Consider the following 22,523-nt stretch of genomic DNA (forward strand, 5'->3'; position numbering starts at 1 on the left):
ACTTAAGCGTTTGTTGACAAAGGAACGTTTTTTGAGCATTTATTTTTTCAAGTACTACACATTGTCTTCTGTTTATGGTGTATTTGTTTTATCACTGTGATATCTGATATGCATTTGTATTTAATATTGATATTAAAAAGGTGTTTAAATATATTAAAGTATTGTTTGAAACCTTAAAGACATAATGAGGCTCCTAACCTTGATTTGAAGTTTGACAATAGGGATGACCGAATGAAGGGTGAATGCACAAGAAACAAGTGTCAACAAGGTGCTATGTTATGTTCTTCAAACGCTTCATACTGAGTTTAACTGAAGTGCTTAGTAGTCTTAAAAGTTAAAAGGACTGTGTGCAGTACCATTTCTAGGAAATCATCCAACATGGTGAGCTTGCTGATTTAAACACATAACACTGGGCCTGTCCCTAATGACCCTCTTCTTTTTCTTAAGTTTTAGGTTTATTCAAAGCATCCTTTCATTGTGCTTGGTTTTTGTTCTCTCACGTGTAGGTTGAACCCCTGCATCATAAACAAGGTGTCAAAGGTTATGCTTTGTGGCTATGTAAGTCCTATTGTGATGAATGTGTAATTTTAACAGATTACCGCAGTTGTGTCCTTCCACAAGACTTGTTCGTTTGGGGGAAAAATGAATTTTCTGGTGATGCTGATTGACCTGCAGCCATTCGGTTTTTCCCATACTGTCAGTCTTGATCTTCAGGAGCTCTTATGGAACACCACGCATATTGGTTAACGTTGCTTCCCTCTGCTCCTTAACAAGCAGACTTCGGGTCTGGCAGGTGACTCATTAATTAGATGCCATTTCTCTGAAAAGAAGACCTAAACACACAGATACTGATGGCATATACACACACGCACAGGTCCCTCTTGGGCCTTCCTGCTGGCCGTGAAAACATTGTATGCTCAAGGGCACAATATCCTTTGAGGAATTGCTACACCAAAGGAGCAGATACTGTAAGAAATAGTGTACTTTATTTTTGTGAGAGTGCTGCACTGCATCTGGGATCTATGCATTCATGGATCCAAGCCCAAGACATTTCTCCTGTCGTCCTCACTGACAGGTCCTTCTCCGCAGTTATCTGAATCTTCCCAATGCGCCAGACACCAAATATGATACTCCTCACACAAAATAACATTTTTAATTATATGTTTTTCCAACCCAAACTGGTTAGTAAGCCCTGTTTTACAGTCGTTGCCATAGATCTTCTTCAGGGCTATTGTATCGCCATCAGACAACATCAATTTTGGCATATACATAAAATTCATATTATATAACATTTACAATCAATATTACATAAGTATAAACCAGAAGCCAGGTGAGTGAAGGGTTGCATAAAGGGGGAAAAGAACAAAACGAACACAAAAATTATAAATACAATGACAATTCATTTCACTTAACAATTCAGTTAATTTGATTGTACTCTACTCAATAATTAATCATGTTCATGCATTTACTAGTAATACCACAAGCACCTTGTTTTCAATGCACCAGTGTATTGTTATATCCATCACCAATGCTCCATTTATTGTGATAACCCAGACCTATACTTAAAAATTTGAGGGATATTGCAGAGGACTTTTCCAAATCACCATATGTGATTTTAATTGATAATGTATACGATGGAAGAACCTCAAAAAAGGTTTTATAAAGAATATTACCATTAAAGTTGTACTTAATCTACCAATATTCCAGTTTCTCATTCAGTTCCTTGGTATAAGTGTCACATTCTTGTAACCTATTCAAAATTGAAAATCACACATTTCTACTGACCCAAATTATTTCAATGTATTATTCTCAAGCCTACACCTTAACCAAATATGCTTAATATGCTACTCTTACCCGATGGCTTCGCACCAACCTCACAACCGTGCTTTTCACTCAAACAATAAATTTGATAATTTTCAATGGTATCAGTTCCCAGCAACACAGGTCCTAAAAACAACAATTTGCACAATCTAATATCGGTGATAATCCAATATCCATACTCCAACTAAATCACTCAAAACATCCTACAAATTCATATTTGATTCATTTAACAATTCATATCACCCAATTCATGTAAGATTCATTCCTACTTACATCTGTCAAGCTTAGATACACTTCTAGGACATTGCATGGCAACAGAATGTGATTCTCCGCATGGTGCAAGGGCGCCATCTTGTTTTGATACAGATTTTAAAGGGACCCTGATAGACGTCAGCGTCTTGCATCATACGTGATTCACGTCATTGTTATTGGTAAATATTGCTGTTGCAATGCGTGTATGCCAGATCCTGCACAATGGAGCATAACGAAAAACGTCTTACGCCTTACGTGTCATTTATAATAGTGAACAATGCGCTTGCTGCACGTTTGTAAATATTCTATTGACTTCTCCTTTACCAGCAAAATTAAATCAATTCATCTTAAATATATACCCAGTTACTTGTTCATAGTCTTATTGAGCAAACATTATTTATTAGGCTACATGCTAAATCATAAACATTGAGACTAATCAAAAGTCCACAGGCAAGTGATAAACATGAACATTGATTGCTAAACAAATTCCAGTCTTGGTGAGGGACAAAGACCTACACCAGAGCATTGCAACAAACATATTACATACATCAGAAGATAATAAATTCAGAACAAATGAGATGTATTAATTTATTTTCTGAATTCCCTTTTAACCAATCAATGTCTGCCTATATAACACCATATAAGTAATAACACATTCTATTATCTACATTAACCTTTTGTCACAGTAAAGTGATTGCTCTACTATATCAATAACCACATTTTACTATCTATCACATCATGATTTTTAAAACAAACTAGTACTTAGTATTGATTATTCATAACTTTGGGGTTCACAGAAAATGATCCATTTCATGATCTGAATTGACGCCTCTGAGTATAGTTCTTTTCTTGCATATCATGTTGCGTCCAATCTCCGAAGCACCTTTTCTCTGTTGCCACCTCTTGGATCTTTAGTTATTGTTTTTAGGCCAGTGAATCGAATTCCTGCCATATCATTCATTTGATGGCATTCCTGCCAATGTGCCGCTAATGGCAGATTATGTCCTCTTTGTGTAATGCGTTTAGATGTTCCCTAATTCTTATACAAAGCTCTCGTATTGTGCTTCCTACATAGACCAGATTACACACACAAATAATTCCATGTACGACAAACTTGGTCCTGCAGTTAACTACATTCCTTTTATATGTAGTTCCTCATTTATGTTAATATTTAAACTCTGACATTCTTTTGTCTCCACATACTACAATTTTTAGATTTGTGGAATCCACTTAAATATTGATGTAACCATGTCATAGTGTGTATTGGTTTAGGAAATGATGGACAAAGTGTATTTCTAGTGTTGGTGCTTTAGTATACACTATATTTGGTTTATTCTCAATATAATCTGTAAAGTCTGGATCTAAGGTTAGAATTTTCCAATGTTTACACATTAAACCATATAGCCATTGACGTTGATAATTGTGCCACCATATTTATTTTTCTTTAGGTTTCAATAAGTCATCTCTTTTCATCCTTGCATTTGTCAGACTTTCCTCTGTATAGACCCTTTGTTTGAATCTAGTATCAAGAATAAGACATTCTTTCTCAAACTATTCCCTTTTGTTTACAATTACTTCGGGCTGTAATATATTTTCCAGTCGGTATATTGTTTATCAGACTCTACTTGTGGCAACTTGAAACTGGTAAAACAGAATGAACCTCAGTAGGTTTCCTAAATTTGTTTATTTGCATTTATATAGTGCGCAAACAGTCCAGAGGCATCGTAGCGCTGTTATAAGAAAATGGCTTAGTTACTTTACGGGGAAAAGTGGCTAGGTTACATCAGCCCATACATGATTTGAGATATGCATGATTGGTTACACATGTACAGCATAGGGTTACATGTTATGCTGCACATCATGATCCAATGTCAATAGGATACAGACGTTGGTCTTCGGACACTTAGAGGTAGCTGGGTAAGGGCCTTAGTGGCTGTGTGTGTGAGGTTTTATACAAACCATCTGGTTTTGATTGCTTTGTGGAAGTCGGGATGTAAATGTTTTTTACAAGATCTTGTACCTTTTTAAAATATAGTCGTACATCCAGAAAATCTATTTGATTCAAATTACTATTGCTAGTAAATTGAATTCCAAAACCATTCACATTGAGATAATTCACAAATTCTATTGAAGAGGATTGATTTCCTTGTCAAATTAGAAACACATCAATGAATCTCGTCCAAAGTTTGATTCTTGATCTGAAAGGATGGTCAGAATACAAACATTGGTTTTCAAAGAACCCCATTAACAGATCTGCAAGTGAGGGAGTATAATTGGCTCTCCCAGCTACCCCTCAAACCTATCTATACGTGTTGCCATTGAACAAAAATACATTGTTCTTTAAGGTAATATCCAGCATTTCTTTAACCATCATAATATGTAGCAGATGCGAGGCTGATATTTTAGCATAAGTAAAATCAATAGTCTTCAAAGCTAATTGGTGTTCAATAGATGTATACAATGCTTTTACATCTAGTGTCACAAAATAAGTCATCTTCCCACTCAGTTATCCAGTGCAAAAGATGCATAGTGTCCCTCAGATATGCTGGTAGTTTGGGAACCACCTTCGCTTTTATAGCATGAATAGATTTAGAATATTTGTCAGTTGGCCACCCAATCCCACTCACTATCAGTCTTCCCTCTGGGATTCCTTCAAATGGCTTGTGTACTTTAGGCAAAAAATATATTGTTGGTAGTTTAGGATTCACTACTGTTAGATAATGTTTATCATAATCAGTGAGTAAACCAGTACCCATCCATTTGGCCACCTATTCATCCGCCGCCTTGATTCCCTTGATGGAAGTGTTGCCTTGTTTATCATAGCACCCCGGTGTAGTTCCGTGTATATTGGCTGTTGTTACAGTCTCCTTTATTCATCACAATATTGCTCCCTTTTTATCTGTTTGCTTAATTACAATATCTGTATCATACTTGAGCAAGTCCAGGGCTTGTCTCTCTGTTCTTGTCAAATTGCTGTTCCCTTTTTTTGGGATTGTTTATAAACCTGTGTAGGTCACGGGTGACTAACCTTTTGAAATAAATCAACAACATTGTCTTGTCCAAAACAACGGGATTTGTCTTTCATTTCTATACTTTTTCAAATATTTGCGATAATAGTTTCATCATCTCTTTCTAGAGACAGTAACACTTGTGTTACTGATATCTGTTACTGTTAAAATCACTATCGGCTCCCGATCTAGGTGTCCCTTCTTTTGTCATTGACTTATTATGAAAAAACTTCTTCAGCTTTAATTTCCTCATAAATTTAAAAAGGTCCACCAGTGTATAAATCCAGTCATTTTTGACTGTGGGAGCAAGTGACATTCCTTTGCTCAAAGGTGCCATGTCTGTATCACTAAATTGTTTTGTAGAAGGCTTCAGAACTAGATTCACTGTCCATTGGTTCTGTTGTTTCTGGGTCCATGATCTGGTTACACTTTTTCTTATGAATCAAAATTATGTTTGCTAATCTGCAAGGGGGAATTCTCCAGATCTTGACAGCAACCATGTCTGGGTGTACCAGGCTGTATGCAGGATTCCAAGCCTAAAACTGATACATAAGGAACGTTTGTAGGGGATGGCGGGGGTTGGTGGGTGAATTTTGTCTAGGTAGCGTTTACATTTTCCCATTCTGTTACTAGGCAAAACATGTGGGCCATTCTTTAGCGAGTACCTCAGTACCTCAGAATCATAAAGGGCTGCTGATAAGGTTTGTTTTTCAAATAATTCCAGTGCTGGCGAGATTTCTCCACTACCATGCCCCTTAAAAAGTGAATAGATACCCCCACTATATTTACTTGGAGTAACTTTAGATTTAAGGGTGGTCCGACCAGCCCCATAAAAAATGTGCACTTGGCACTAGCCATTGGCTGGTGACAATTGACTTTTAGAAAGTAAGAAATAGTGTGCTGTGTAGAAAGTGACAAGTAACTTTTATGGTTAACTGGTAGATTTCAACTTGAATTTCTTATTCCTGATTTAACTGTAGAGTACAGCATAGTATTTTTGCATAAGCCTATATAACAGCATTCTTTTAAGCATTGTTTTAAACTATTCTCAGTTTGAGTTTTATGCTACCATGTACTTTTTTTCTTCCCTGCTCACCTCTTCACATAATATTCTTGACTGTTTTTCCACACTTACTCATTAAACAGTCAAGTTACATGCTGATTACCCCTGCAACAGAGCTAACACGTGCACCCTAAAATGTCAGTCTTGCATGCCTCGAGGAGACACCTCCAACACAGAACCAATGTGCACCTCCCTGTTGACTTGGCTTCCTAACCAGCAGGGAGCCCAGACAAACCTAATGTCTGTCTTGTTACACACTATCAAAAAAGGCTCTGCCTCCTACGACCTGACCACCCCATAGTTTTTAAGTACACCTTGTATTATGTTTTGAGCTAATGGACAAAACCATATTGGCCCATTCATAGACAACATGGCAGCGACATCTAGTGTAAAATAGCTGCAACTGACTGCAACAGTTCATCACTACCAATGACTCTGCTACTCTTATTAACCTCCAACATTCAGAAAATTCAACCTTTTCTTGCCAACCACTCTACGAAATGTCTTATCTCCACCCTGGCACTGTCAAAAAGAAAAAGCACTACAAGACCATTGATGACTTTGCATACTAGCAGATGGACATTATAAAGGGAGCAGGTCGGTAGGTAGAAGTGTGGGAGGACCAGGGCAGATTGTAGAGTGTGGGTAGCAGAGTTGAGGACTTTGTCTAGAAGGGCTGGAAGGAGTAGAGACGAAAGGCTAGGGAGTGGGCTTGAGCAGTTGTGAAGTTTGCTGAGCATGAGGGTGGAGATGAGACATTTCGTAGAGTGGTTGGCAAGAAATGGTTGAATTTGCTGAATGGTGGATGTTAATAAGAGTAGCAGTCATTGGTAATGATTAATTGTTGCAGTCAGTGGTTGCTATCAAAGTGGATGCCAAGGTTGTGAGCCTTGGGCGAGGGAGTATGAAGTTCAGGCGGGAAGGAGATAGAAGGGAGGGTTGGTATGGCATTGGAGTCCGGATGAAAGATAACTTCTGTCTTTGAAGACTTCAGCATAAGGCAGCTGTAATGGTGCAGATGTAAGACTCTGACAACGGGTGGTCATGGCAATAATTGGAAACCTTTTTATTTAAGTGCAAAAAGGAAAACTAAACCCTATCTTGCCCTAACTCTGAGGGGTTTGCCTGCCTCAACTGAAATAACTAGTGTCAGAATGTCCAAAGCAAAAATCCCAATGTCAGAATTGGCTGGAACTAGGATTGAGACGCAGACACAGAAGACTCCTGGTATTGGTTAAAGACTTTTATTAAATAATAAGGGGTTGGAAAATGCCTCCCTGTTCCTAATCTAGGAGGTATTTCCCTACCTCAACCAAAACTAAGTGTGCCTGTGTCAAGATGTCCAAAGCTAAAATGTCCCGTGCCCAAAATCCTATACTAGCCCTCTCATTAACTTACCCCAAGGTGCGAAGGGTATATTCTCTGGCTTGAAAAGTGCTCAAATGTTCAAGTTCCGCCAAAAAGATATAATACAATACTGCTGGAGCAGCTGATCCTCTTCCCCATTGAGTCGCATGCACTAGCTGCAGGAGCAGCTATACCTCGGATCATCTTCAACGTCCGCACTACATCTGCGGTATCCAGAAGGTATTCCCTATTGAAGTGGGCTACCTTCGTTGTGAGGCCATGGCCCTAACCAGCACTGGTGACTACCACCACTATACCCTTGTGGTACCCTCACATGTGTCTACCCAGCACCACCTTGCATTAAGGATCCCTAAGATGGCCGTCGCAACTCCAATAGCTTTTTGCATACATTTGGTTGCCTAGCACCATTCCCTGACGCCCTCATAGGGGTGCTGGAAGGCGGAGGCCGGCCCTATGCCAAAGGCCCATAGTCTAAGGCCAAATCCTGTCTGGATCTGTCCGGGCAGCAATGGGTCTGAGGGGCCCCAAAGGTTGTACGCAACCAGTCACCATATCTTACGGCAGGGTAAGCAAAAATACCTCCTATCTCCATTTGCGCACGACCTACCGTCAGCTAACGCCGCCCTAGACATTGCACCTTGTTATCTGACTTGTCGCCGGTTTGCCATCATGTTGTTACATGCCCAGCATTACAACTGTTTTTGCTGTATACAGCACTGGGCTCAATCTATCAATTTGAGGTTGGCCTCCTCACCCGCACTAAGTTGCCAATTATGCCATATATAATATAACTTGTACTATGCCTCATATGTTTATATATCGGATATGCTAGTTTGTGATGACCGATCCCTAGCTTATACTAGCCTTGACTAATAACTTCCTGCAATTGTCACCTTACGGAACAGGAGTACACTGCGTAACTAGCATTCCAACTCGTACACACGGAAAGTTTTTGCCAATTGCATTTTGCTGTTCACACTTGATGAGTGTTTGACTCCTAGTCCTTTGTACCTGTAAAGTACCAAGTGCCTACAGTACGTTTATGCCTTGTGTCTCATGCTCTACATCCTGCAACGCAACATTTTTAGCCTCATGTCCCATTGTACTGAGGGCCACCGACGTCTACACCTACTGCGCATGACTTGTACCTCTCTTAAGTGCTGCAATTGTACCGTCCATGAGCTATGGGCATCTAATGCTAACTTGTTTCTACAGCCTTAACCATCTGGGTCAGATATAATACGAACTGTACTACACCTGCCGCACACAGCGCAAATATTGGTTAAGTGTACTATATTAGCCACATGGTTTAAGACAAATTAGGACTAGCCGCTATCTCTTTTCTCCTATTTATGTTTGACTTCATTGGATCTAATCTCGTTGTCAACCACTCCTGGCTGATCAAAGTGTTCGGCCTAATTGAAGCCTTAGCAAGCGTACTGCCACAATTGCCTACTTGTACCTTCTAGCCTGCAATTTACTGTGCTGATAAAATACAGCATCTGGCCTTAGGGTATTTTTGATTGACTCCTGAGGCACTACTGTACCTACTCTCAGCAAATTTGATCGCCTGAGACCTAATTCTACAGATGACCCTAGTCTCCTTTGGTCAGCACCCACTCCCCTGATACCATTCGCCCATAGCCAGCAGGCCCTTCTACCATACCATGCATGCATGCATGTTATCACCTGCCTTTTTGGTAAACTGCTGCTTGCATTATTGGATACTAGTCGCTGTGCTATAGCCATAGACTCTGTTAATATAGATTATCAGTCTACAACTGACTACTCCTATTCATCCACTATCCTGGATTAAACCTACTAAATTCCTGCCACCCCTTAAGCACAGCCCCATGCCGTTAAAAATCAGACCTACTAAATTCGTACCAGAATTAATTTTGGCAACTCAATACCGATGATGTCGCCCCTACAGGATCTGACAATACCCTAATTCCAATCCAATGGATTAAACGCTTTACCGCCAATTCAGTACCCAACCAACCATTCTCGACCACAGGTAGAAACGGTAGACTTAGCTCTAGTCTTAACAGAACCTATTCACTACCGACCAGCGACCAAACCAAACTCCGTCCTCCAATAACCTTACATCCAAAGTTAAATACCCAAACAATAACGGAATATGTCTAGGAATCGCTAGCCCAAACCCCTCTAACACTGTTTCCCCGAGAATCCAAGGCGCACTATCAATTTGAGATCTATGGTAGCGCGTGCTATAGACATAGCGGACCTGATCATCTCCCAACAATTGGACTTCCTTGCAATAACTGAGAAGTGGTTGCTTGCTGCAGCTGGTCCCTCTCTTCTACTCGCCATACTGGACAACTACACCATTCTGAGAGCAGATGGAGAAACCTCTAGAGGTGGGGGCATTGCCTTCATTGCGAAGACTAGTCTAGGTCTAAGAGTATCTGCATCACTGCATGTTCTGTCCTGTGAACTGCTTACCGTTAAACTACCTATCACTATTTCACGCACCCTAATGGCTCATTAATTTATAGACCTCCTGGTCCAATCGGATCCTTTGAGGAAGACATTACAACAATACTTTCTGCCAACACTAAACCTACCTCGCAAATACTATTACTAGGAGACTTCAACCTTGGTCTCAATGACCAACACGCATTGGCATTGTCAAACACCCTTACTGAACTAGGCCTAACACAGAGCTAATCGGCATACCCACAATAAAGGCATTACCTTGGTTTGGGTAGCAGATCTCAACTGCGAGACAACGATCACTCCCGTTGAACCTCAGACTTGGACTGACCACTACCTAATATCCTTCACTATACTAGCAAACGTACCTCCCATCAGGACTAACTTACTTGCTCCGCCGCTCCTCACTAGGAATAAACAGAACCTCTCAGCAGACAAGCTACTGCCAAATGTGCTCCCTATCTTTTTTCCAACATTTTTATTATTTTTGGCACAACAAGCATTGCAAATCTTCAAATGTTACATACTTTTCACACTTGTTATGGCACTTAAGAGAAGAAAACAGCGATGAGCATAACTGAGTCCTATCAACTTATGGATTTTCTTCAAGAACCAAAACAATAACTGGAAGGGGTGTGGACAAAAGAAAAAAAAACGGGTGGGGAAAGGGCGCCATGTATAGATTAGGAACAGAAGACTGCTTCATTCACTTTTGGCGTATTATGAAACTATCGGTATGTCTCTGTGTATGGGCTTAGGATGGGTTCCTTCGGCCGAACCCTTTCCGGGTTAGTGCCTCTAGCCTGCTCAGCTTTTAGCGGCTCGGGTGTAAGCCTGAGCCTTTCCGCACATCGACCCTATATTATGTCCCTTTCTTTTCAGTCCTGGGTTTCCATCCAACACAGCGTCGGGGGATGTCTTGCCATGCCAGGAAATTGCTGCACGTAGTCCAGGAAGGGGGCCCAGGTGCGCTCAAATTTGGACCTATTGCCAAGTCTGATGGCAGTAACTTTCTCGGCTGCTACGATTGCCCAACATTTGGACCACCATATTTGCGTAGACGGACCCTCCAGATTTTTCCATAGTCTGGTGATGGAGATTTTGGCGGCTGTAAGGAGGTAAAAGCAGAGGTCCGCCAGGCAGCCTGTTAAAGGGAATTGACCATCTCCTGTCGCCCCCAGCAGCACGATTCCCGGGTCCCAGGGGATAGTGAGCCCAGTGATTGCTTTGATTTGTTCCAAGGTATTCTTCCAGAATTGGATGGCTTTCGGGCAGCTCCAAAAAAGGTGGACCAGGGCTCCTCGGTCTGAGCATCCCCTCCAACACTGAGCAGGGATGGCTGAGTTGCACTTGTTTAGGATTTCGGGGGTGCGGTACCATCTATAGCAAACTTTGAACGCACCTTCTTTGTTTGTCACACATTTTGAGCTTTTTTGCGCTCGGGTCCTGATGTGGTACCATTCCTCTAGTTCAATCGGTCTTCCGATGTCGTCTTCCCATTTTAGCATGTATGGCTCTTTTTTTGCAGGGTCTGTTCTGTCCAGTATTTTGTACAATGTGGAGATTTTCCCCCTCGGGGAGCTTGCTGTAAGGGTGTGTTCTAATGCCGTCAGCTCTCTGCTGCCATGTTTCTTGACCTGTTCGTTCGACAGCCAATGCCTCAGTTGCGTGTAGCGAAATCTTTCGGTCTCCGGGATCTTAAATTTAGTTTTGCACTCCTTGAAGTTTAGTGGGCGGCCATTCTCAAAGAAGTTTGCCATGGTCTCTAAGCCCCCCGGCTCTCCATTCCCCAAAATGATTTGGTGCGATACCCGGGGCAAAGTCTGGGTTGTCCCAGATTGGTGTGAGGGGGTCGCGTTGTACTTGGGCATTTCCATAGGCAGCCTGCCTTTTTCCAGCTAGCCACGGTGTTCCTCGTTGAGGGTAGAGCGCCCAGGTCTTGTGTCCCCTTGGATTCTTTGTAGTGGGTCTTGCTCCAATCTTCTTCCATTTGTAGTCACCGGGGGCGGTTGACAAAAAGCTTCCAGGCGAAGGCTGGGGCTAGCTGAGCTGCGAGACAGTACCTAGCCACGTCTGGGACCCCAAGGCCATCCATTGCGGCACTCCGGAGCATGATGCGTTTCGGGATATGTGACTTCTTTCCTTCCCAGACCAGGTTCAAAATGTCCCCTTGCAGCTTTTGTACGGCCTTTTCTCGGATCGCCACTGGAAGGGCCTGTGCACAGTACAGCAACCTTGGGGTTAAGTTCATTTTTATCGCCGTGATCCGACCAAACCATGAGATTTCTTGTTTTCTCCAGCGTCCAGTGTCTTTTTTTCAATTCTCTGAAGAGTGCCGGGAAGTTTGTCTGTTACAATTTCTCCATTTTGTTGGGTAATTGGACTCCTAGATAGCTGATGCTACTTTTTGCCCATGGGATCTGGAGCTCAGCCTCCAGTGCAGTCTTAAGCTTTCTTGGGACGTTGATGCCCATCGCCACATATTTGGAGGCATTTATTGTGAACTCTGAGGCTGTTCGGAATTCTTCGAGGGTTTGCCATAGGGCTCCTATGGATTCTGTTGTGTGCGTGAGAGTGAGCAGCACATCGTCCACGTATAGGGCTATTTTGTAGGGTTCCCTTTCGATCGTGAGCCAGTGTGTCGATGAGTTCAGGCGGACCCTATCCGCGAATGGCTCCATTGATAGGCGAAGATGAGTGGGGACATCCCTGTCTCACTCGTACCTCCTGGTTATGTAGATTTTGCCGGATTTGGCCCCATATAAGCGTGGACTCGTGGAGGGACTTTGGTAGTTGGCTAGGACCCATTTCACAAAATTCAGACCAAAGCTGAAATGCAGTAGTGTTTACTTCATGTAACCCCAGTCAAGCATATCAAATGCCTTATGCGCATCCAGAGAGAGAGGACTGTCTGCTTCGAGCCCATTCTTTTTGCCGAGTCTATAATGTTGATGGTTCTGCGGATATTTTCCTGAGTGCCCCGCCTCGGAATGAAGCCTGCTTGATCCGGATGGATGATCTCTGGGAGGAGCGGGGCCAGCCTGTTTGCCAATATTTTAGTGAATATTTTCGCATCGTTGTTTAGAAGAGGTATAGGCCTATATGATGCGCATTGTGTCCGGTCTTTCCCAGGTTTCGGGATCAGCACTGTTAAAGATCCGTTCATGGACGCCATGGTGGAGCCTGTAGAGAGAAATGAGTTGTATAGTTTTGCCAAATGGGGTGCTAGCAGGTGAGCAAACTTCTTGTAGAATTTTGAGGTCAGCCCGTCCGGCCCGTGGTATTTTTCAGATGGCGGATCGTCTCGCCTACTTCATCAGTTGATATTGGGTGCTCCAGATCAGGCATTAGGGGATGTGGCTGCGTCTTTGAGATCAGGGCCAGGAATTGTGCAATGGCCGGGCCTGGTATCGGAGGTCCTGCCATGTTTTCCGTGTGGTGCTTAACCATTGTCTCGAGCTTATCTGGGTCCAGGTGGTGTAGGGAGCCATTTTTGTCGACCAGGGCTTGGATGTAATTCCTGGTTTGAAGCGTTTTCAACTTGTGTGCTAGGAGCCGGTTCGCTTTGTTACTATTGAGGTAGTAGAATTGCTTAGTATAAGTTAATGCTCTCGCGGCCCGGTATGCTAGGTGCATTTCCAGCTCTTTTTGCTCTTTTTAGTTCTCGGTTCGTTGTTTTCATGTAGCGTTGTTTGAGCTTGTTTTCCAGTTCAGCTAGTCTTTCCTCCAGCTTTCGTTGCTTCAGCAGGTTTTACGCTTGAGCCTAGCTGGTGTGTCCATTGACACCCCTCGGATTACCGGTTTCATAGCACCCCACACAGTTGCCCTTGAAGAGTCTGGGGTTGTGTTCTCGGCGAAGTAATTCTGAATCGCCTCAGCGAGGTCAGAGCTGGCAGCTGCGTCGGCAAGGATATGATCTTGCATTTTCCATTGTCGTTGGTTATGTTCTGGAACTCCATGCAGAAGCAGTGTCATCGTGAACGGCGCGTCATCTGAGATTGCTATATGCCCAATTTGGATTTCCTCCATATAGGGGGCCATTGTGTTAGCGGCAAGCAAGAGGTCGATCCGCGAGTACCCGCTGTGGACATGCGAGAAGAAAGTATAGTCCCTTTCTCCCTGGTTGCGCAGTCTCCATATGTCTGTTGTCTCAGTTTCCCGTAGGAATTCGGCCATGGCCAGGGCTTTGCTGAAGTCTTCCCTTGAGGATGGTAGGGTCTCGTCAACGCTTGGGTCTGGGGGAAGGTTAAAGTCTCCTCCGATTAGTAAGTGGCCGGCAGAGAAGGCGGTGATGGTCGGCAGAGGTTACGGAGAAATTGGTTTTGCTCTTTGTTTGGACCATAGATTGCCACTAGGGTAATAGGTAGTTCAACTAGGAGGCCTTTTAGGAGCAGGAATCTCCCCTCCTGGTCTCTTTTGACGGTAATCTGAGATAATGGCAGATTTTGACTCGGCAGGATTGTGACTCCTCTTTTTTTTCTGTGCGGCAGAGGCGAAGTAGCATTTAGGGTAGCGTCGGAAACGTATCAGTTTTTCGTCTTCTGCTATCAGATGAGTGCCCTGGAGGTAGACGATGTCAGCTGCCAATTGGTCTAGTCTGTGTTCCACCGACTTTCGCTTTCTTGTTGAGTTGAGACCTTGTGCGTTCCAAGTCGTGATGGCGAGTGTTTTTTTCTTTTAACAAACCCATCCTTTAAGCCCAAGGTAGTTCAGTTCGTAGGCTTCCCTGAGGGTTACTTGTTCCAAACCCTTCAGAGCCTTATTCCTCCGGGCTCCCCTCCTCAAAGTGGATCCCCCCCTCCCTGACCTGGGGGTCTGCGTCGCCCCTCCACCTTGGTCCAGGGCCTGGAGGAGTCCCTATGTGGTCGTTCAGAAACTTCTACGGACCCACCGGGGGCCCCCGCCTCGCCGTCTGGGTTCATGAAGCGCTCGGCTTGTATGGGAGAGGGCATTAGTCGTGACTTGCCATCCCAGGTGAAGATTAGAGCTGTGGGGAACCCCCATCGGTAGGTTATTTTCCTCTCCCGCAGCCATTCGGTGAGTGGTTTTAGGGCTTTTCTTTTTGTGAGTGTGACCGCTGCTAAGTCTTGGTACAGGGATATATAGGGATATTGCGGCATCTCTGAAGCCAATTCGGGCTGAGCTTCTGGCTAAGCGCATGATTTCTTCCTTGACTTTATAGAAGTGGTCTCTCGCTAGGACATCTGGCGGGGAGGATGCGTTTTGTTTGGCTCTAACCCTATGAACTCTGTCCAGTTCCAGGAGGGCTCCATCTGGGAGCGTTAGAATGAAGCGGAATAAGTCGTTGACATAGGTGTTGAGTTATTCCTCGGGGACGGAACTCGAGATTCCTCTCAGTCGGATATTGTTGTGCCTAGACCTGTTTTCCGCTTCTTCTTGCTTGTTTTCAAGGGCTTCACATCTGGCCTCTAGCGCGGTGAGCCTGTCAGCCCCCTCCCCAATCTCTAAGTTTTGCTCAAACAGGGTTGTTTCGATTTCTTCTGTCCTGGTTTCGACTTCACCCACTCTCCTATCTAGAGACGAGATTTTGCTTTTTAATTCTTCTGTGCCTTTTTGGTATTACTTAGTTATGGCAGAGAGGAGCTCCTGGAGGTCCGCTTTAGTAACTGCTTGGGGTTGGCATGTCAGTGTTGGGGTCAGGGGGTGCGCTTGCAGTGTCGCTTACGCACCCCTTTCTTAGCCTTCTCCCCCATGGTGGCGGACAGCATGGTAGCTATGTCAGTTTGTTTGGAAGGTTTCGGATTCCTGGACATTGTTCTTTGTGATTTTAGCGGGAAACGGGTCAGCCCTTCACCTATAGTGGGCCGCTTTAGTTCACAGGGGACCCTCTTTGGCTCAGACCCCCGGGGCTGTTCTATGCTGCTTGGTGGCTCTGCTGTGGGGTGTGGAGCGTGACCGGCTGCAGTGCTCTGCTAATGTACTAGAGCTCCGGTGGGGAGCAGCAGGGCCGCCAGCAGTTCCCAGCCAGACCCGCTCCTCTGGGAGGCCGGGCGGAATCGTTGGAGAGAGATGCGCTGGGCTCTCCAGATCTGCAGGATGAGAAGGAGAGGGAGGGATGCAGCCTCCTTTTCAAGTCCGGGCACCGCTCCCGGGGTGATCCGCGGTGGTTCAGGAACACCCCGCCTTCCCCCGAGAGCCGTAGCAGAGTAGCCAGCGTGGGAGCCCGTGTGAGGACCCGGATGATGCGGCAGGTGCCGCCCTACCTTCCGTCTGGAGCGGACGCTGTACCCCGAGTCTGGGCCGTTGGAAGCCGTCTCCTCCTCTTGCTTCTGACTTAGCCGAGGACAAACTGCGTCGGAGTGGCATGTCGAGCCCTCGGCTCTAAGCGGGACACCGGGGGCCCCGGGCCATCTGCTGGAGCCTGCAGTGGGCCGCCTGCCCAGAGATGCAGGCAGTGGGGGGACTGGTGGACTCGAGGGGGCGGCTGGGCTCTGCAATGCGTTTTTCTATGCCTGGGTCCCCCCCCTGCCGTTGCTGCTGGCTATCTCCGGACTTGATACACCGCCGCTCCGCTGCCGGAGCAGATTAGTTCACTGGATCTCGACAGGAGGCGGGTCCCACTGCACTCGCCTTAGGTCACTGCGGCTGCCGCCCGCTAGTGCGCACTTCTCACGGGGGTTGTTGGGTGGATTTTATTTCTCGTCTGCCTGGAGGAATCCACAGCTGCCAGCCAAGGATGATTGGCGAAAGGAGGCCAGGCTAGACGTCTCGGCGGTCTGCCATCTTGAGATCACGCCAGAGCCAAGTCATCTCGCCGGGAGACTCGAACAGAACTCCATCCCCCACCAGGCTAGGGACGTCGAGGTTGAGGCATAAGCTGCAGCAGCCTCCCGGCTCTACAAAACGCTGAATTTGCTCGCAGAAACTTTGTTTTACTGGGGCATTTCAGGTAGACACACGGTCACGGACGGGAGCTCTCACCGTGCCAAACCATTCACCATGGCGCCAAGCCACGTCCCCCATTTGTGCTCCCTATCTTAAATTCCACGCCATATATCTCTGACCCTGCCGTGCTAGTAGATCTATACAATGCTACTATCACACAAGCATTAGATACTATTGCCCTGCTCAAAATGCGTAGAGACAAACCTAGAGCGCACTTGAACTCTTGGTTTACACCCCAATTAAAAGGAAAGTGGAAGCCATCTGGAAAAATCTCTCTACCGAGGAGAACAGCAACCTCTGGAAAATGTCAGCAAAATATAAAGCAGAAATACTACTTACCAAACGTGAGACTTACAATGACGGGATCAGTAGAGCTAGTTATGGTACCAAGGAACTCTTTTGGATGCCCCTATCCACCCGGTGCACATGTGTACCAAGGACAAAGTGTGGTGCACCAATATCCAAAATGCACTCTCCAACAAAATTGTCCTTCTCCAAAACAAAAGATCTGATAAATGGCAGAACCTTTCTAAAATAGGCACCTATCTCCAAGATCCTATATCTAAACCCCCTGAGCGCTTCAAATGTTCCAAAGTCTCTATCCGTGAGGTAGAAAATATCATTGCTTCAATCAAACCATCTAAATGCCGGGGCACTATCTGCCCAGCTAAGACAATCAAAGAAGCGGCCAGACACCGGCTCCCTCCATCACCAAACTAATCGATGCCTCATTCTGAACAGTCAGCGTCCCTACTAACCTTAAGGATGCATGGGTCTTACCACTTTTAGAAAAAAATATCCTTAGACCCGACGATCCCAACGAACTACAGGCCGATCGCAACAGTACCGTTTTTTTACTCAAGATATTAGACAAGCAGCTTACGTAAAGATCCAAGCATATTTGGAGACCAATAACCTCCTAGGGCTTCGGCAATCTGGTTTTCGACCGCAACATGGCACAGAAACTGCTCTGATAGATTAAGAACCAAATTGATGAGCTTAAAGATAATACGAAATTGCTTGTCTTACTCTTATTAGAATTATCTACCACTTTAGATTTGGTGGATCTCAAAGTACTTTGTAAACACCTGTCTACTGCGGCCCATTTCTCTCAGGAAGCCACAGCATGTTCGCAATCATTTATGAATAACAGATCAATCAACGTTTTCTCTCCTTCTGACTCAGCAGACCCTACGCCAATAACATGCGGAGTACCTCAAGGCTCCTGCGTATCACCTACGATGTACAATGCCTTCACTAAGTCACTGTTCGATGGCCTTGACCATCTAGGTGTCACCTCCACTAATTATACAGATGACACCCATATCCTCGTACCACTCAGTGGAGACTATGACACGGACCTGGCCCTAGTGAATAAAATCTTATCTAATCATTCAGGCGGGGACCAAAACTCAGCAACATATACATCTCTTTCAACATCAATGGTATTGACATTACAGTGGCAAAGGAGGTAAGACTCTAGGTTTTTACCTAGACTCCGCTTTTAATCTAGGTAAACAAGTTCATGCCTCCGCCTCTGCAACAGCCTACACCTGTAAATTGATCCAAACCTGTTTTTTCCATAGAGAGCTGCATCACATTAGCGAGAGCTTTAATTCTGTCAACTTGATTATTGCAATGCCCTTTACTTAGGTGCAATCAAATACATTGTCAATAAACTCCAAATACTTCAAAATAATGCACTTAGAACAGCCTTAATTATTCCTAGGAGACGACCCATTTCGAAAGACTAGGCGAAAGAACTGGCTCTCCATCAAGGAGAGAATTCAGTTAAAAACAGTCTCCCTCACACACAAATGCCTAAATAACTCTGCCCCTCAATACTTAAGGGACAAAAATTGTCATAAAAATCCTCAAAGCGTCCCACGAGGACTGCCAACTCGTTCTCTTACAGTGCGCAACTTTAAACTAAAAAAGCAGGTGGTAGCAGCTTTCCTGTCTTGGCAGCCCAGCTATGGAACTCCCTCCCTTACTCATTGAGAGTAGACCAGCATTACCTTAGCTTTAGGGAAAATACCAAAATCTGGCCATCGACTAAGGACCTATGATATCCTTTAGGACATCTAGGTATATATCAGCATTTTAAGACATTATCCCCTGATATTTTAACTGCTTATTGTACCTGCTTTATGTATCCTACTGTTCGCTCCCTGGGATATTCCCATGTATATAATGACTGTACTTACTGTATCATTGCATCCTGTTGTATAGAATTACTGCATATATTGTACTATTCCTTTGTGTATTCCTATGTGTAACTTGAAAACTTGTAACTCACTTGTAACGTGCCCAGTTACCTCCTGTTTGGGTGCGGGGATATAAATCAATAAACAAACAAGTTCCAAATGGATAATGTTCACAGTTCCTGGGAATGCCACTCTTCCACAGGTTTTTCTCCACCAAAACAAAAGTTCCAAAGAATAACCAAGTTCTCCAGCATGGGGTCTGGCATGCATTTACATGCTCATGAATATTCCCTGTCAGGCTGGTAATCCTCGGTAAAAGAAAAGTTTCACTTAAATGTATAAACTGTCTTTCTCCTATCAACCAATCACTGAGCTCAGGGTCATACTGCCCCCAGCAAGTGACCGCCCTCACCATAAGCCCCTCCTCTGGCAGCCCTCATCAGATTTTTACCACACATCCCACGTTTTGGGGGGAGTTGTCTTTCGCTCAAAGCTTTCTGCATTTTTCGTCCATTTTTGGCTAGAAAATTCCTATTTCGAAGGGATTGTGTCCTCCGACGTATTCCTTATCTTGATAGATCATCTCCAGCTTGCTGGCCTCAGAATTTTTTTTTCAGTAGAGGGCCTGCGCGTCGACATCCCTCGATCCGATGTCCCTCGACAGCCTCCGTATTGGCGCCGACGTCGTCATGCGTATAAATAGACTTGCGCAGCGTCTGTTGCTCAGTTCCGTTTTTCCGCGCTTCGTGGGCCTCGGAATCGCGTTGCTCAGTTCGTTAGTCAGATATATTCTTCATTATTCCTCGAGAATACCAACTCTTACTCGATGGCTTCCACATCCGAACCGACGACTCCACGGTCCGGCTTCAAAAAATTTCAAGACTGTGGAAAGAAAATGTTGTTGACAGATCCTCACAGGATCTGTTTGTGGTGCCTGGGATCGGAGCACCAATGTTCGAAGTGCAAGAACTGCATGTCCATGATGGCGAAAGCCTTGAAGGAGCATAAGGGGAAGCTTGAGAGAGGTAAGACAGTTAAAACTCCTTCGAAAGTTTCCTCGGCAGAGTCGAGACATTCATCTCCTCGCCGACACAGGAAACATTCTCGTTCTAGGTCTCGAAGCAGTTCCCACCACTCTTCGAGATCCAAGCATTCGAGTAAGAGACGTCGGAGATCCCCTTCCTCGTCTTCTTCTGTTTCCCCGGAAAGAGTCACCTGCCCCACAAAACATAGCTCCCAGGCTGAGTGGGAGGAATTCCGTAAAAGGATGCTTAGCGTCTTCGAGAAAGCGGCCTCGACCCCCTCGAAGACAGCTGAGGGTGATACCCTGGGTGAAACACCCGAAAAATCGAAACGCTGCGAGTCGTTGCGCCCGGCGAAAGAAACTACTCGAGGGCGTCACAAACCCTCGAGCAAAGGCACTGTGCCATCGACGCCATCGTCGAAAGTCCCTTCGACGCATAAATCTGCGTCATCGACGCCATTATCGAAGGGCTCATCGACGCATATGTCGATCGAATTGACGCCGTCTTCAACGTCGAAAAAGAACAAACCAACGGCCGTCACTACCTCAGAGCCAGTGGTCATGCCCAGGGCTTCTAACACGCCTTTGAGAATGTCATCGACAACCTCGAGTAGGATTCCGATCCTCTCAAGCTCTTCGAGGCCTCTTCTGATCTTCTCAACGCCCTTTTCTGTGTTTTCGAAGCCTTTAACGTCCGCGTCGACGACATCAACCTTTTCTCAACCAATTATGACAAATTTGGCCCCATCTGCTCTGGAAATGGGATTTAAGCCATTTCCAAGGTCTGATCATTTCAGACCTTTGTCTTCAATTTATGAAGAAGGGGAGGATTCGGATCAAGAAAGACCCTTTGGGTTGCAGAGAACTACAACACCTGAACCAGAGGACTTTACCTCTGTGGAAAATAGGTTAAAGGACCTTCGAGAATCCTTACATGAGGCAAGTGGGTTAGATACTTTCCCAGAAATAGAATTTGCCAAACCAGGCCCAGGGGAACATGCCGAGACCCCTTACAGAATTTTAATGTCAAGGATTATAGAATTCATGGGTTGGTCTACACCTTCATCTGCATTCCAACAGGATGACCTTACAGACATTTTAGTTAAAGGCCCACAGGAGGATCCTTTGGTTCCATTTCACGCTGCATTACAAAGAAAAATATTGGCTAACTGGGAAACTCCTGAGGTTATCCCGGCAGTTAACAAGAAATGATCAGCCAAATATAGGGTATCTGCTACTGACCCTGAATTTTTGTCTAAACATCCAACTCCAGAGAGTCTGGTTGTTCAACCAGCAACTGCATCAGGCAGTAGATCGGCATACCCTATTGTTCCACGGGACAGGGATGACAAAATATACGTCTCTATGGCTAAGAAAGTATTTTCTGCATGTAGCATGCCGTTGAAATCTATTAACGCTACTTGTACGCTCGCAAGGTTCAGCCACACACTTTGGGAGTGTGCTTCATCAGTGGCTGACTGCCTCCCAGAGGGAGAAGAAAGGGATGCGTTTCTAAACATCATTAAGGATGGTAAAGACGCAATGTGCGAATCCCTTCAAACTGGCATTGATTCTGCTGACAGTATCAGTAGGGCCATGGCGGCAAGTATTACAACCCGCAGATTTGCGTGGTTACGAAAGTCTGAGTTTGCTTTAGATGTACAAGCCAGACTTTTAAATATGCCCTTTGACGGCTCTTCTTTGTTTGGTAAGAAGGCGGATGACAGTCTAGAAAAGTTACAGACATCCAAAGCAGCAGCAAAATCCCTGGAAGCTGGAATCCGTCAAACGCCATATCGCCCCTCAGGAACCCTCTTGGAGAGGTAAGTCCTTTTCGATTTTATTCTGCTTTCGGAAAAGGCAGAGGACAGTTGGTTCAAAGAGGTCAAAAAAGATTCACCTGAGGTGGACGGGGTAAAAATACAAAAGCCACAGCAGCAGGTGCCTCTTTACCCTCGGCATCTGCATCAGCCGCCTTTAAATCACTCTGAGGACTCTCCTCAAAAGACACCAGTAAGGGACAGGCTTACTCAACATCTGACGGAATGGCAGGCTATTACGTCAGATGCTTGGGCATTGGAGATAGTTGCCTGCCTTTTCTACGCATTTCTCAGAGCCATCCACCGGGGAACAGCTCTCTGAAAGTTCCAGATCCGCTCCTCTTGCAGAAAATTGTAGACAAGCTGGAGAAAGGTGCCATAGAACCGGTACCTGTAGTGGAGAGGAACAAGGGCTGGTACTCGCCCCCCCCCCCCCCTACTTCCTAATACCGAAGAAGGACGAAGGACTGAGACCTATCTTGGACTTAGAGAATTGAACAAGTTCCTCAGGAAGGACAAGTTCAAGATGGTAACTCTCTCTCAGATCCTTCAGGCCCGCCAGCTCCAGGACTGGCTGGTATCTCTGGACCTTCAGGA

The 22,523-nt window shown here is 44.9% G+C and overlaps 1 protein-coding gene across 4 annotated transcripts in view; it reads left to right on the top strand.

Annotated features, from left to right (window-relative positions):
• The window catches only part of SBNO2 (strawberry notch homolog 2), a 1,228,831-nt gene that overhangs the window by 96,342 nt on the left and 1,109,966 nt on the right, over positions 1-22,523 (top strand). The window lies entirely within an intron of this gene.

Source organism: Ambystoma mexicanum, chromosome 1p, assembly GCF_040938575.1.
Source record: "Ambystoma mexicanum isolate Mex_15411 chromosome 1p, UKY_AmexF1_1, whole genome shotgun sequence".
NCBI lineage: Eukaryota > Metazoa > Chordata > Amphibia > Caudata > Ambystomatidae > Ambystoma > Ambystoma mexicanum.